This window comes from Zingiber officinale, chromosome 3B (assembly GCF_018446385.1).
Source record: "Zingiber officinale cultivar Zhangliang chromosome 3B, Zo_v1.1, whole genome shotgun sequence".
Classification (NCBI taxonomy): Eukaryota; Viridiplantae; Streptophyta; class Magnoliopsida; order Zingiberales; family Zingiberaceae; genus Zingiber; species Zingiber officinale.
In genome coordinates, this window is record NC_055991.1 from 21,883,905 (window position 1) to 21,896,927 (window position 13,023).

Sequence of the window (13,023 nt, forward strand, 5' to 3'; positions counted from 1 at the left end):
TCAACAAACTTGAGCAATGACCTTGAGAAAGCTCTTTTATATAGTTGATCCCCGATCATGATGAAATGCCTAGCCCTCTTCTTTGACAGACGAGCTTCTTCTTGATCAGTTGGTGTTGCGCTTGTGTAGGATCGTTGCACTAGAGGGGCGTGAATAGCGCTCGTGGATAATTCATTTCGAAAAACATGATCGGAGATAATGCAGTGAAAAGAAAGACAGAAGGAAAAACAAACACAACTAACACAGTTTGTTTTTACTTGGTTCGAAGTCTGTGACGATTTTTATTCCAAGATCTGTGATCTTTGACCTCTTTCGTTGGGTAATTCACTATCAGTTCGATAAATCTTTAAAAAGATGAATACAATGGATTTATAATTTAAGTGCAGTAATTAAAAGTATACCAACAACTTATGGGGATCTGGAAGGTTGCGCTTTCAGTTGTTGGAGTCGCGTCACTCGGTCATTGGAGCAGCGTCATTGGGTCATCGGAGCAGCGTCGCTGGGTCATCGGAGCAGCGTCGCTGGGTCATCAGAGCAGCATCATTCGATCATCGGAGCAGCGTCACTCGGTGGTCGGAGTCGCGTCGTGGAGTCACAGGAACGTCTTTGGAGCAACACACAAGAAAGTAATTGCAAATGCAAGTTGTGTATCTGGCTCTTGGTTGAATGCTGCGTATATAAGCTGTTCTGGGCGCCTGGATCCCTTCTGGGTGCTTGGACCGTGACGTCAGCCCGTCCAATCAATGCACTCCAAACTAGCGATGAGATAAGTCTTGCATTCCGGGCGCCCAGACCAACTTTTTCAACTACTTATTTTCCTACAAAATAAAGTTAGTCCAGACAGTATAAAATATATGTAAAATATGAATTTGACAGTCTTTGACTGTTCGATTCTGACTTTGAGTTTCGCTGAAATTCTAGGTCGAACTAATGCTTATTGTTCCCTCCTCGGGGGAACGAGCCCTCACCTTCTCCTCTTAGGAGAGTATACCTTTTTGTCAGATCGGTCCTCCATACTGTCTAGGCTTTTCATCAGCGTCTGAGACTTCAAGTCTTCATGTTGAACATCCATTCCACGGTCCGTCCAGACTTCCATTTAGTCCACGCCCACCAGGATTTTCACCTAGAGTCCCCAACTTTAGGATTTTGTCCAAAGTCCTCGACCCGCCAAGACTTCACCTTGCCTAACTGTAGTTAGAACTTTTCACCACCTAGGGTTACCTCCCCCTAGGACCTAGGGTTGCCTCCCCCTAGGGTTTTCCACATGTCTAGAATCCACTAGGACTTTTGCCTAAGAATACTTTGGACTTTCCTACAAGTTCATTCATCCTCATTAGACAACAAGTAACCTTAACTTTGGACCCTTTGCCATAATCAAAACTTAGGTTCGATCGTATGGTGCTCCCTGCACCAACAACCCGATCGAAGGAACTCTCTCAGTGGCGTCCTCCAATCACATGAGAATTCTATCTCGTCCATCCTGTCGATATGTGCCACCAGTGAGACTTGTTCAATCGACTGACCTATCATGATCGGCGATAGTGAGCTGGCTAACTTAGCCAGCTCATCCGTGGCCTGGTTGTCCGATCTTTTGGATAACAACTTCTTAAAAATTGACCATCAACTTTTCAAAAGCTTCGGTGTATAGCTTGAGCCGGGCATTACTTATATCAAGCATGTCCAATAGCTGCTGCGCTGCTAGCTGAGAATCCGAATGAATGAGAACTCTCATGTCTCCTACATGCCGAGCAGCCTATAATCCAGCTATCAAGGTCTTATACTTAGCTTTATTATTTGTAGCCCGATAATCTAGTCGCATGGACAACTACATCCTATCCTCCCATAGTGAAACCAAGAGAATGTCGATCCCGCTACCTTGCCGAGTGGATAAACCATCTATATATATTTTCCAAGTTGCATATGTCTTGACGTTCTGGACCTCGGTAACAAAATTAGCTAAGGTCTGGGCCTTGATCGTCGTTTGCAGTTGATATTGTATGTCGAATTCGCTCAGCTCGATGGTTCATTTGATCAACCATTTGGATGCTTCTGGGTTAAGGAGGACTCTTTTCAGGGCGTTGTTGGTAGGGCTACAAACGAATCGAGCCGACTCGCGAGCTTTTCGAGTCGGCTTAAAAAATATTCGATTCGTATTCGAATTTATCGAATTTGAGCCGAACTCGAACATGTTCAAACTTTTTTTCGAGCCGAACTCGAGTCCAAATTATATTATTCGAGCCGCTCGCGAGCCTTAATATTTATTAATATAAGTTAAATATATATTAAATAAATAAATTTTGAGCCTTTCGAACCTATTTTCGAGCAATAATTTGAATAGTTCGCGAACAGGTTCGAATATTTCGAGCCGAACTCAAACTCGAGCCCTAATTTGAACCGAACTCGAACCAGACATTTTAAATTTTTCGAACTTCGAATCGAGCTCAAACTCGAATATATCTATTTCGAGCCAAATTCGAGCCTTACATTTTTCTATATATTCGGCTCGATTCAATTCGTTTGCACCCCTAGTTGTTGGTCATCACTACGATCGAATTTGATAGAAAATACGGTTGGAGTCTCCGAGCGACGAGTACTAGTGCGTAGGCTAATTTTTTGGGACTGGTGTAGCAAGATTCTACATATTTTAATATATGACTTAGAAAATATACAAGTTGTTGCTCAAGGCCATTTTGCTTCACCAATGTCGAGCCAACCATATGCTTTGTTGAGGACAAGTAAACACAAAGTGTCTCATCCGCGTTGGGTTTCGCTAGTACAGGTAGGGAGGTAAGGTACTCCTTAAGTTCCTCCAGCACCTTATCGCACTCCGCGTCCCACTAGAGCTTTGTCGCTCAGCGCAGTACTTTGAAGAATGGATGACTCCGGTAGGATGATTAATTTATAGATGAACCTTGATAATGCGGTGATTCATCTAGTTAGTCATTGGGCCTCCTTCAAGTTGCGAGGCGGGGACATGTCCTTTAACGTCTTCACCTTGCTCGGATTCACCTCGATCCCTCGCTCAGTGATGATATAGCCCAGGAAGCGGCTACTCCCTCCGAACAGGCATTTGTATGGATTCAGCTTGATTCCATATGCCCTCAAAATCCGGCAAGTTTCTTTGATATCTGCGTAAAGATCAATAGCTCGGAGGGATTTTATCAAAATGTCATCGATGTATACCTCCATGTTGCGATCGATCTACCGTCGGAACACCTTGTTCATCAATCTTTGATAAGTGGTTCGGCGTTCTTCAGTCTGAATGGAATGACATTGTAGCAGTAAGTTTCATCGGCCGTGATGAAGCTGACCTTCTCTTGGTCTTGTTGGAGTTGCAAGGTTGTAAACATAGTCCCACATTGAAAACACATGAGAAAGATCATGGGTTTATATAAAACAAGATATCTCCATTGGCATGAGGCCTTTTGGATAGAGCCCAAGAGCAAAACTATTAGGGTTTAGGCTCAAAGTGGACAATATCATACCATTGTGGAGATATATAAATTCTTTTCGATCCTACAATTGGTATTAAAGTGAGGTTACTTTTCACCGGACTAACTGCCGAAAGAAGCACGAGCCAAAGCCATGATCCAAGATCAAACCATCTGGGTGAAACCTTGAACAAAGTAGGGGAGGCCCTGAGCATGTTAGTGACCCGATGCTTGAGGGGAGGCCCTAAATAGATCAAGAGTGACTCGATACTTGAGAGAGGCCTTGTGGTCATTTGTTTGAGGGAGGATTGTTGGGGTTGCAAGGTTGCAAATATAGTCCCACATTGAAAACACATGGGAAAGATCATGGGTTTATAAAAAAAAAATATTTCCAATGACATGAGGCCTTTTGGATACAACCCAAGAGTAAAATCATGAGGGCTTAGGCACAAAGTGGACAATATTATACCATTGTGGAGATATCTAAATTTTTTTGATCCTACAGATCTTCCCGAGCGAGTGGCACATGGTCGTAACCTTAATATGTGTCGAGCATACATATTAGCTCACAACCCACCATGGAGTCCACCATTTGGTCTATCCGGGGCAAGGGATAGAAGTCTTTTGGATAGACCTTATTCAGATCATGGAAGTCAATGTAGACTCTCCACTTGTTACCCGTCTTGGAGACCAGCATAATATTGGCCAACCAGCTCAGGAATTGTACCTCACGGATGTGGCCTACTTCCGGTAACTTTTCAATCTCCACTCGAATAATTTTGTTCTGCTCCGCGCTAAAGTCCCTCTTCCTCTATTTCATCGGCCAAGCGTCCGGTCGGATATGAAGCTTATGTTGAGCCACACTTGGCGAGATGCCTAGGAGCTCTTGTGTTGACCAGGCGAATACATCATGGTTTTGCCTAAGGCAGGTGACCAGCTTTGCCTTCTTGTCCTCTATCAGGTCAGCGGCGACAAATGTAGTGGCTTCCAACCAAGTGAGATGTATCTAAACCTCCTCCTTTTCTTCATAAACTAGCACGGGAGGTTCTTCCATGATGGTGTTCACTTCCAAGCGTGGGATTTTCCACGTGACTCTTGCTTCGGATTTGACCATCTTAACGTTGTTGGTTGGTCCTAGGAAGATCATACCGGTTCCCCTGTACAAAAATTTTGTATAAGTCCTGAACCTTTCCTAACAACCTATTGTGTTCTTTAGAAATTAAATTCGGAATCGGAAACGGAACTTAACATTATTGATTCCAAATTTAACTTATCTATTCTTAGAGGTTTAGACTTGAATCGCAAACGATACTTAACATTATAGATACAAATCCACCTATGTTACAAATTCAATTAAATATTTATTTCAGAAATTAGCTCCCAGGTTAAACATGGCGAGGCACTATACCTTCTTGGGTATGGGAACATCCACCACTGCCTCGACAAAGCCTCTTAACGAAATTCAATATTTAATTTCGTTATATAACTCTAGGTTTAACCAAAAAGAACAATCGAATTACAAGATCGAAAAATAAAAGAAACACAAATTCGAAACAAATCCGAACATCTAGAATCTCTAGCCTCTTGTGTTTGGAATTCATACAAAGAAAAACTAGTATGATGCGGAAAATAATTACTAGTTATACCTTTCTTTGTATGCAACAACCTCTTGATCTTGTACCGTATTCCTCTTCTTATCTCGGACGTCGTGTGGGCGACGATCTTCCAAGACGAGAACCACCCAAGCCCTTCTTCTTCCTTCTTCCAAGTTTCGGCCAAGCAAATTTCTTCAAGAGATAGCAAGTCTCGACCACCACTACCAAGCTCCAAGGGATGCTAGAAACAAAGCCTCCTTTTCCTCCTTCTCCTAGCAAGATCCGGCCACCTTCCAAGCTCCAAGAGATGATGAGGTTCGACCAAGGAGAAGAAAGAAAAAGGAAAAGGGAGAATAAGAGGGTCGGCCACACTAAGGAAGAGAGGAGAGGAATAGAAGAGAGTTCTCTTTGTGAATGCACCCCCTCCCTCTCTTTTATAATCCTTGGTCTTGGCAAATAAGGAAAGTTTTAATAAAAACTTCCTTATTTTCTTTGACCTTATTTTCTTTGACATGAAAAGGAAAATTTAATTAATAAAAAATAATTTCCTTTTCTTTTATTAAAGTGGCAGACCACCTCTAATTCTCCAAGCAAGGAAAGTTTTAATCACAAGAATTAAAACTTCCTAATTTGTTTCCGAATTTTTTTTAAAAAAATAAAATTTCTCTATTAATTTTTCCCTTCATGGTTAGTTATAAAAGGAAATTTTATAATTTAAAAGCTCTCTATTAAAACATGTGGATGATTTTCAAAAAGGAAAGTTATCTTTAAAATTAAAATATTCCTCTCAATCTATAAATAAGGAAAGATATCAAATCTTTTCTTAATCTTTTGTAGAAACTATAATAGGAAAATTTTAATTGTAAAACTCTCTTTTAAAATCATGAACATGGTTTCATAAAAGGAAAGTTTTATCAAAAATTAAAATCTTCCTTTCAATCTACAAATAAGGAAAGATATCAAATCTTTTCTTAATCTTTTGTAGAAACTATAAAAGGAAAGATTTAATTTTAAAACTCTCTTTTAAAATCATGAGGATGGTTTTATAAAAGGAAAGTTTTATCAAAAATTAAAATCTTCCTTTTAACTACAAATAAGGAAAGATATCAAACCTTTCACTTAATCTTTTGTAGAAAGCTATAAAAGGAAAGATTTAAATTTTAAACTCTCTTTTAAACCTTGGTATCCACATAAGAAAGATTTAAAAAATAAAATCCTTTTTAATTTAATGTGGCTAGCCACACCAAGCTTGGATTCAAGCTAGGGCCGGCCACACAACTTGGCTCATCCTATTTGCTTGGCCGACCCAAGCTTGGGTTCCAAGCTTGCTTGGCCGACCACCTTAGGATGGGTATAAAGGTGGATATAGGTGGGTATAATACTTTATTAATAAAAGGCTACGATAGGGACCAAGAGAAGGAATTGGTTTTGATCTCCCGATGAAATTAAGCTTCTCGTGTTCACCCCGAACACCCAACTTAACTTCATCAATAATAATTCATTCCACTAAAGAATTATTATTGAACTACCGCACCAATCCCATATTACATTTTGGGCTCCTTCTTATCATAAGTGTGTTAATCTCCCTGTGTTTAAGATGTCGGATGTCCACTAACTAATTGAGTTACTGACAACTCACTTCAATTAATATCTTAGTCCAAGAGTAGTACCACTCAACCTTATTATCGTGTCGGACTAAGTCCACCTGCAGGATTTAACATGACAATCCTTATGAGCTCCTCTTGGGGGCATTAACAACCTAGATTACTAGGACACAGTTTCCTTCTATAATCAATAACGCACACTATAAGTAATATCATTTCCCAACTTATCGGGTCTATTGATTTATCGAGCTAAATCTCACCCTTTGATAAGTCAAAGAAATAAATACTAAATATATGCGCTTGTTATTATATTAGGATTAAGAGCACATACTTCCATAATAACTAAGGTTTTGTTCTTTTATTAAGTTAGTATAAAAAGAACTTACCTTAAATGGTCCTACTCAATACACTCAGAGTGTACTAGTGTAGTTTATCAGTCAAGATAAACTAATACCTAATTACACTACGACTATTCCAATGGTTTATTCCTTTCCATCTCAGTTGTGAGCTACTGTTTATAATTTATAAGGAATTGATAACATGATCTTCTGTGTGTGACACCACACAGTATGTTATCTATAATATAAATTAATCGAACAACTACACTTAACTTATAAATGTAAATATTTGACCAAGATGATTCTTATTTCTAAGTAAATGTTTATACAAAAAGCTAGACTTTTAATATACATTCCAACTGATCGCCTCTAACTTTGCCCACCTTGCTGTCTACCGGAAACTTGATCTTCTGGCAGAAGGTGGGCACCACTGCTCGGAACTCATTCAAGGTCGGTCGACCCAATATGATATTGTAGGCGGATGGTGTGTCGACCATAATAAAGTTTGTAGTTCTAGTCCTCTTGAGAGATTCCTCTCCGAGTGATATGGCCAGCCGAGCTTGGCTGATCGGCAATCCTTCACTGCCCATAAACTCATAGAGCGGAGTCATCATGGGTTGCAGTTCACTCCGGTCGATTTGCAGCTGATCGAACACTTTCTTGAAGATTATATTCACCGAGCTTCCTGTATCAACAAAAGTTTAGTGAATGGTATAGTTAGTGATTACCACCCGGATGATCAAAACGTCATCGTGAGAGATCTCCACTCCCTCCAAGTCTCGGGGGCCGAAGCTGATCTCGATTTCTTCAGCCTTCTCCTTGTTGCACCCAACAACATGTATCTCCGGCCGCAGGCATGCGACTTTCTCGCTCGGTTGGAATCACCGCTGGTAGGCCCACAGGCGATCATTCCAATTTCACCCCGAATGACAGTGCTCCGGTTTTCTTCCTCTCGAGCCGAAGGTCTATTCCGTTCAGCAGAAGCTCGGACCAGACTTGCGTTATTTCTTCTTTGAGGTTGATAATGGCGTTGTTCATCTGCTAGTCTAACTTCTTCCCGTCGCACGGTCGATCGGTGCCGATGTTGCCAATCGGGAGATGGTGACCGACGGTGGTATCCTCGTGGAGCCGGTCTGCTTGAAATTGGTGTTAGGTCATAGTAGTCGCCCGTGTTGTGTGTCGTTGACTGATGGAATGAGCAAAATAATGGCATCCATGACTTGCCTTTTGCAGCTTTCGGGCGACCTGCTGCTACATGCTGCAAAGCATGTGTTCTTAACTCCTAGTGTTGTTGTGCTACTCCCGATTGCGGGCCTTTCGGCTGTTGATTATTGGTGGTCGGTCGTCATTTCGCGGGAGCAGTATGCTCGGCAGGTGCTTCCTTCCTTCGCACCGCCTGAGCTTCCTCCACATTTATGTATTCGGTGGCTCTTCTGAGAAGGTGGTCGAAGTTTTTTGGCGGTCTACAGATGAGGGAGCGAAAGAATTCCCCTTAGATAACCCCCTGGGCGAAGACATTTACCAATATCTCTGAGGAGACTAATGGAATATCCATGGCCACCAGGTTGAACCTCTTAATGTAGGCTATTAATGCCTCCTTGGGCCTTTGCTTCAGCGTGAACAGATTAACACTTGTCTTCTGGTAACGACGATTGCTGGCGAAGTGGTGTAAGAACATTGCTCGAAAATATTTAAAATTATGAATTGATCCGATCGGCAGGTGTCTGAACTAGCGTTGCACTGATCCGGAAAGGGTGGTGAGGAAGACCCGACTCTTCACCCCATTAGTGTATTGATAGAGCATGGCCACGTTATCGAACTTCGCCAGGTGATCGTTCGAATAAGTTATTCCATTGTATTCCCCGATCATCAGCGAGGTGTAATGTCGAAGTAGGGGTCATCCAGGATCCCCTGAGAGAATGGTCGGTTGATCCGCTCAGACGAATCATTATCCCATGGCGCTTTCCCTTTCCATGCATCCCGCACCGGTGCGTCATCTGATGAGGATCCTGGTTCCCTGTCCACTTAGTACTGCTCCTCTGATGGAGTATGGAATAGTGCCCGATAGAAGGGGATCGGCGCATTGAGCACATCCTCGTATGCGTCGGTCGACTTCTTATTCTATCCCTGAATGGATACATGCTCTGCTCGGCCCCTATATCTGACCTGATGGCCCACTACTGATACCGCGGGCTTATATACCTGACGCTCGGACAGCGCCTACTGTTGTTGTTGCTCCACCATTTTTACTGCTTCGGCTTGTATCAGCATATCTAACTCCTCCTTTGTTAAAGTCACAGTGGTAAGTTGTCTAGCGTCCTCCATTTTCATATATCGGATGCAGACTACGTTCCCGCAGACGGCGCTAATATGATTCTGTCCGAAAATCGTGGAAATGGCTAGCTAGGAATGTGACTTCTAGGTTGACTGTGTGTAGAATCCGCTCCGCTCTACAACATAAGAAACATCAGTGCCGAGCCAAGGAAGGGATTCCTGACGTTGGCCCTCCGACGCTCAAGTCAGACACCGGAAAGATGGAAGAAAATAGAGCAACAACAAGCACAGGTGTGAATAGTGAATAAGGCATACCTCCGCTGATGCATGGACCCCCTTTATATAGTGCCCTGGTGAGCAATGAGTATGCTCTCCAAGACGCGGGCACACTTTCCTAACCATCTCATGAAAGGATATGTCAGAAAAGTATCTCTGACACCATACCTTAACAAGGCATGCAAATCCCTGATGAGATAGTGGAACCTTCCGCCGTACAATCTTCCTGTTGATCTTGCCTTGTGTCGGCGACACTATCTCCCAGAAGGATACTAAGAGATACGTCAATGATCCCTCTGCTCGGCCGAGCGGAGTAACTGTTTGGTTGGGGACCTTTCCACTCGGTCGGCTTTAGTTGCTCTTCCTTGCGGTAACTGGGTCTAGTAGACTGTCTTCGCCCAATCGGACAAGCACTCCGATTTCGTTCCTCGATCCATACTAAGCGCTTGACGATTTTGTCATAGCATTCTGCTTGGAAAAGCCATTTGCCAATCGGGCATTGCCTGCTACGATTGACAATTGTAGTCGACCTCCGCTCGGCTACTATGGGTGAGCATGTTGACTCCCTAGCGTTGACCACCTTAACTTTGACCTCCACGTTGACAGCTAACCCCACTTCTGACCCGAATTGAACGGGCTACCCATTACCACCGCATTACAATTCTTCTCCTCAAGCCTAGTCGAAGGAGGCTGCAAGTTTGACTAACTGGACGAGCAGTGTCTCAAGTGAACTTCCACCGATAGGACATTCTTTGTGCTCGGGTCACCGATCAGCTCATAGTCTCAAAATTGTCGTTCTGCCTCTTCTTATTAACTTGAGCCTGATGAACCGTTCGGCTGCAATGAGCATTGAAGCCTTCTTGCTGACTTGTGTGTGGATTCGTCACTCGACATGAGTTTTGTGTCGATCGGGATGACTGACGACAATACTTAGCGAATTTTTTCATTTCTCTGCGCTTTCTCGGATGAGCGCCCTTTGATAATGGTTGATGTCATCTAAATTTCTAGAAGACTGTACAAATCTTCAATCATTATTGTCGAGCATGCCGCTCATGCCTTTTAATTAAGCCCCATTAATGTTTTGTTATAACCGGCTGCCACATATCCTACTTTCTACCGCCGCATGCTCGACGTGACCGACGGATATCTAATGATGATGTGACAAAAACCTTTTCAAATCCCACGGCCAGATCTTATCCTAGTTTTACGCAACCCTTGATCGGATGGCTCGGAGCAATCACCCACGAGGCTTATAAACCCTTATCTGCTCGTCGTCCCCTTCACAATTCCTTGAGTTTTCTCCTTTGCGCACGTTCCTCGACGTTCTCTCTTCGACTTTGCCGACGACCTTCTCAGTAAGCCTTCTCTTCCTTCTTCCGTTGAGTTTGTGATTTGCTTCTTCTTGGTTTCCAATGGTCGACTCTTTACAACCCCCTATGTCCATCCCCCGGGCTCTGATATACTTTTACCGAGTCTAAATTTAATAGAGATAAGATAGACCAAATAAAATTGATATATCACTTCCCCTCTTGCTACTAAATTGTAATCCTCAGTTTACGATCGACCCCATTTATCCCATTTAAATTGATATGTTTCGTCAAACAATTTAAATTATCAGCTATTTTAAAACAAACTAGACGATCTGATCCGCCTGGACCCGCAATCCACGCGAGTCCGCCGTCCCCCTTTTTTTTTTCCCCAAATGGACCATGTTAGCATCTTTTTTTTTTTGTGGCAAAGAAAAAAAAAACCCTAGTAGAATTGCCTTTGCTTCTGGAGGAACAGCGAAAGCTGCAGAATGATGGCTTTGCTCAATCTCTGGCCTCTGCTTTGGTGCAAGGACTGATTATGGAGCACCAATCAAACCTTCCATTCAAAATCCAAGACAGCAGAATGCAGAAACTGGATCGTCGTTTACCTGATTGCATGCTTTCAGTCCTGAGAATATTCTGAGGATAACACTCAGCAATCAAGTGCTTCCACTATCCTCTCCACTCGCTTTCCTTCTCTGTAAATAGAGCTCCCTCGGCGATACCAAAAACTTAAGCAAGAAGAACAATAAGAGGAGATGAGCTTGGCCGGATCAAAACTGTGGCACACTCCGACTCCTTATCTCTTCGGAGGAATTACAGCAATGGCGATTCTGATAGCCATGGCTCTCCTCTTCTTGCTCTGCTGCGATCGCAAGTCGCCCTCGGCTGACGGCGAGAGGCCGTCGGAGATTGCCGTGGCAGTGCAGCCTTTGGAGCCAAGGCTGGCCGTAGTGATGGCCGGAGATAGCATTCCTTCTTTTGTAGCAACTCCTTGTAATCAGCGATCAACTGTGATTTTATGAAATTTATGTCCTTTTTCGATCGATCTTATGCGATTGCTTCTGAAAATGTTCAACCAAATCATCACGGTAAATCTTTATATATAATCTGCAGGAAATTCTACCCCAGACAAGCGGATTACAAACCTACCACAACAAAAATTACATCTGTTAGTCAACCACAGAAGTGACTTGTGGACAGCGAGTAGCAGAGCAAGATGTTTTAGTAAGCAATGTTAGATGATGCTGTAATAAAGGGGCCCACTAAAAGCGAGTCAAAGAAAGAGATAGCAATCGACGTGGAGGTTATAGATAAAGAAGGCAACGTCAAAAAATCAATGGGTTCATTAAATGGTAGCCGAGCGGAATCCTACATTAAGAGTTGACCGGGCATGAGTCATCCGACCGACAATGGGATGAGCTAAGCAAATGCGCGTGTAGATGACCGGATCGCTATTTCAATAAAGCATGAACGTATTATCTAAACTCATCGTCGCGGGGAAGTGGAATGGGAGATGACATAGAAATACTCGGTCGAGCAACGGAGTACTTGGCTGAACGACTATCCCTCTCGGCTGATCGGTAAGAACGCTAACGTATATTTGAATATACTTTGGGAGATGACGTCACCAACATGTAGCGTGGTCTACAGGCGGATCGTATGATGGACAAATCGGAGGATGTGCCGACAACTAATTGGAGAACATGCCTATAACCACGTGTCCAGAATCATTTGGGTGGGCGTGTCTGCAACCAATGAGAAAACATGCTCATGATTTGAAAAGCGCGCACATCGCCCAATAGGGTATAATATAAGAGGGTTGCTTTTCCCCCCGGTCAACCCACCTCCCCTCTCTCTCCCAGCCAAAAGTCGCATGTACCCCCTCCACCTCCCCTTTTTGTTTTTTTATTTTTTTTTTAATTTCATTTAATTCTGATTTTATTTTAATTTTTTAATTAATTTTATTTAAAAATAACTCTCATACAATTATATTTTTAATTTTATTTAATTTTACTTTTTTAATTAATTTAATTTATTATTTTTTATCAATACTTTATTTTTCAATTTTATATAAATTTTATTTAGTTTTTATTTTTTTAATTAATTTAATTTATTATTTTTTTCATAATACTTATATTTTTTTCAATTGATTTTTTTTAATTTAAATTTTTTATTAATTTTTTTAATCAATT